The following is a 4,406-nucleotide window of genomic DNA, read 5'->3' as shown; positions in this document are numbered from 1 at the left end:
TGGTGGGTAGCAGACGTCTCCGAAAACGTTGAAGCACTTTTGCAAATATGCGATATCTTGATAACCCGAGCAGATATTTGATGTTTAAACAGCTACTTTCTCGCCTGAAAATATGTTAAAAGTTTATTTTGTGACCCAGAAAGATTAGTAAGAGTCATTTTAAAACTTAGTAGCGGCCGCCGTTGTTGGAAACTGGAGTTTGGCTGGGCCGCGCTATGAATTCTGGGATATGGTGGGCCACGAAGGACACACCCGACCCATCCTTCAAATTCGGGGAAAAGGAGGACGCATTTGTCGGCTGCATTCGGAGGAGTCTATGAATTTGGACAGCCTTCGGCGCGTCGCTGTGACGTAATCGGTCTACAAATGCGGCCTCAGGAGGAAGCAGCCCATGAATTTGGACACGACCAAAGAGTTCTACCTGGTGTCCAATGCTTTTGCCATTGTAGTAGAATTGTCTTGGCTGTTCCAGCAATAGGGTTGTGCTTAGACAACCCTATCAATTTTACCTGAATTTCTAACCCGTTTATCTCATAAAGCCAATAAACAAAGATAAGTTTAGTTACAAATCTAATCAAAGCCATCAGTGTAGCTTTAAACTGATGTGCACTACCCTTATTCTAACCTAATAATACCTGACCTTGAGCATGGCCACCACATCGGTCTGTCCCAGTCTAACATAGTGCAACACTGTAAACTTCATCATAGTACTGAAACGTACACTAAAGTAACCTGGTTTCTAAGCAAAAGAATATGTAGGTCCAATGTCTCCTTTAAAAACTGTAAAATGAAATAGGATATTACAATGAAGCTTTACATTTCAGTTTATCAAACTGCACTTGTTGAGCAGTCCTTACATTTGCAGCAGTTCCTTTCCTCTTTGTTACTTTTTCTCATTCTCCGAGTGTCAGCACACTCACATTAATGTGTTCTTGTTTCTCTCCCTGGGAAATACAGCAACTGTACGTTAGCTGCCAGACCAGAAGAGTTTTGGAGACATTTGTTGAGCTGTCTTCAGTTGCAGTGTTGGGAAGGTTACTTTTAAAATGTATTAGATTACAGATTACAGATTACATGCCCTAAAATGTATTCTGTAACGTATTGCGTTACATTACTCAACGAGAGTAATGTATTCTGAATACTTTGGATTACCTATTACATTATCGTGCTTTTTACAACTACATGAATGTCCTATTGCTGTGTGATTTATTACTATTACTGAAGGTTACTCTCCACACCAACACCAACTAGATGTTTAAATCTTAATATAAATGAGTAACAGTACACTGAAAAAATGGGAATTGGCAGGCTTTTGAATTTGCACAAATGAATTTAGTTAATGCTACACAAGCCTCTCATGTTTCTCTTATTTACATGATTAAATAAAGTACCATTTACTTGATTATAAACAATACTGAGACTACTCATTTTTCTTGCATTGATTTAAAGTGACTAAATTAGAATACTAAAACATTGTAATCATGTTTGACCACAACCGGAAATGATGCAATATATTCAAAGACAACAACTAAATATGATTGGATAATAAGACCTACCTTATCCAATAAGACAACAACATAATTTAAGGAGAGCGCAATTGACCGCCAGATTCTGGAAGACTGTTCAGCCACATGCAACCTTTGGCACTGAGTCAGGCATAGTGAGAAGGTAAGTAATTAAATACATTTGTTTTAGTTGGGTACGTTTTCACAGAATTGTTGTAGTGCATGCTATATGAAACGTAATCTGTAATGCATCTACATGTTGTTTTTACAGTGCTAGCTAAAGTTGGTATTAGCTTTGTGGCTAAAGCTGAAAAATATTAACAAATTGCACATAGTCGGGAGAAAAGCAGCTGTTGTCGGTCAGATATGGAATTTATGCATGTGACAGAGAGCACTGACGTTTTTGATGGCTTAGCAAGTTAAACGTCACTGAGAGAGCAATAGTGTTTGTGTTACTCGTGCTAGCTATGGCTACATTGGCTAATTAGTCTGGCTGTAACCGTCAGAGTTTCAGAAGCTGGGAGGGCCACAGTGCCATACCTTAATTCTTGCTGATGACATGCACTCAAGTTATAATAAGCATCCTGCCACCTTAGACGTGGGGTTTAAGAACCTGTGCCCATAAATGCCAAATCATTTTTCCATTTAGTCATTGTTTTAGGTGAAGTGTCACTTTCTTGACTATTCTATCGGTCATGCCCAAATAATACAGCAGATATCTACAAGGAGATAAGTTTGTCAACAGACTATGTCTTATTAAGTGATGTATTGTGAATTTTCCAACATCGGCCCAAAACAAATTAGGACCCTTTCCCCCCTCTTTTTTCTACTTTGTGTAGAACATATGTGAGCTGCTTCTCAAAACATTATGTATAAATGAGAGAAAGATTGGTACTTTAAAGAAACCATTGATGCTCTTCTGGACTGGAATACCTTTTTTCAATTAAAATTAATTTTTTTTGTGATGGTGGAATTTTTACCTTTATGATTACAGAAGTCAAAACATCAGATGATGATAGCTTACCATCTAAACTCCCAATCTCTTGGCAAGTCTGAATTAGAGGGCTCAGCTGTATCGGCCTTTCTAGTGGATTTGCTTAAAGAGGAGATAGCTTAAGTCATTAGGTACATATTCCCTGACATTCTAGAGGTCAACCTTGCACAGTGTGTGACATTAAAGGGTATAACTTATAGAAATGGAATGGTACTGGCCCAAAGGACAGCAGGTGGACTGCCAGAATACTGAAAAACCATATCTGCATTGTACCACAGCATATTCTACATTGTCAGAGAGCTTGGTGGCTGGTACAGAGAGCACGACAGAGCTTTTGAGCTCCGCCCAGTATCCACAAGAATATTCACTCTCGCTTCACTCTGTGAACTCCTTGATACTTATCCATTGGTTGACTATGAGATTGGATCAGTCCACATTGTGACTTTAAAATGGCATATAGAAATAAAAGGTGTTCATGTAAGTGTAATAGGTTCAGTCGCATGTATTTCATTAGATAAATTCTTCTTTTTATGTCTGATCTTTATAACTTTGAGTATTGGGTATGGATAGCTTTATGAAAACTAAACTGAAATGATTCTTTCTGAATGTCTGATATGTAATTCTTTGTTGCCTACAGAGTCCTATGGGGAGTCCTATGGTCCTAAAGACTGTTTTGGCTGACGGAACCTGTCGAAGGCTCACTCTCTGGAGCACCTGAATCAACTGAGGATCTCATCGTTGAAGTCAAGAGACAGTGTTGTCTTCAGGGCAGTTTCAGACTTCAGTTTATGGATTCCTTGTTTGGGAATGGGTTTCTTAACCTTACCTCAGTTTCAGAAGTAGCAGACAAGGGGACTCTTAAAGCTATTGACATGTCAAAGCCCACCACATGGACATAAAAAAAGAGTAACAGAGTTGGTGAAACTAAAGATGGAAAAGACTTTTTCATACAGAAGACATGAAGTTGTTCGTGATGCACCAATGGTGGAGGCTTTCATGGCAAGATGGCCTGCTCTATTTGATTTCCATGAGGTAAGGTTTGCCTCATACACGGTGTTCTTGTGGTATTAGCCTAAAATGGTTAAGGCACAGTTGTTATTTGACAGCCCATTTCTTCAGCATGAGTGATTGCGGCCTTCTTCCAGGTATTAAAACTTTGAAGCTCATTCCTCTGTGCTCATGTTTTCAGATCAACGCTGAGTTTAAGAGAATTGCCACCATCCCCCCTCAAACAAAGTTCCTGGCTCAGCTGGATCTCCACTTGGACAACCTGGTGAAGTTGGTCAACAGAAGAGGAGAGCTTGGACTAATACTGAAAAGAATTGTGGCATAAATGGATAATGTAAGTGATAAAGCCTCAACATTCACTTAACATGATCCTCTTTGGATGAAATTTTATAATTGTGGAAGATTTCAAATGTTTCCATAAAAAATTCTCTCATTTTGTATTTTTACATCTGCTTGTTTTTTTTAACCTTCACTTTGTCAACTTATTATTAATTGCCAGTAAACCTATTATTAATTTGTGTGCCTTTACTTTAAAAACATTCATGTAAAGTACACTATTAAAACTTAAATGAAGGACAAGGGCTGAATGAAGATGCTAATTACATACATTTTATTTCAGTGTGAAGATGTTGATGCTGAGTGTGTCAAGGGAGTGTGTATCTACATGGGTGACGACCCTGGCATGCTTATCCAGGAGTATGTGGTATGTACTTGTCGTTTTTTTTTTTTGACTTTCCACAGTGTGTCATATTACTTACTTGGAAATGACTAACATGGCTTCTTTTTTACAGGGCATGGAAGAACATGCCATCAGTGAGACTGTTGAAGACACCACTGTTTAAATTTATCTTCTTAAAGAGCAAGCTTCAGCAGATGAACAAGAGTTGTCCTTGCAGGCA

The 4,406-nt window shown here is 38.5% G+C and overlaps 1 long non-coding RNA gene across 1 annotated transcript; it reads left to right on the top strand.

Moving 5' to 3' along the window:
• The first annotated feature begins 1,480 nt into the window (after window positions 1–1,480).
• Window positions 1,481–4,179, top strand: LOC120727366. The gene is made up of 4 exons (XR_005694508.1): window positions 1,481–1,668; window positions 3,137–3,531; window positions 3,689–3,841; window positions 4,127–4,179. It is a non-coding gene; the product is annotated as an uncharacterized LOC120727366 (long non-coding RNA).
• The last annotated feature ends 227 nt before the right edge of the window (window positions 4,180–4,406 follow it).

This window comes from Simochromis diagramma, unplaced genomic scaffold (genome assembly GCF_900408965.1).
Source record: "Simochromis diagramma unplaced genomic scaffold, fSimDia1.1 OVJJ01000730.1, whole genome shotgun sequence".
In the NCBI taxonomy this organism is placed as follows: domain Eukaryota; kingdom Metazoa; phylum Chordata; class Actinopteri; order Cichliformes; family Cichlidae; genus Simochromis; species Simochromis diagramma.
This window is presented reverse-complemented; position numbering and strand designations above follow the sequence as displayed.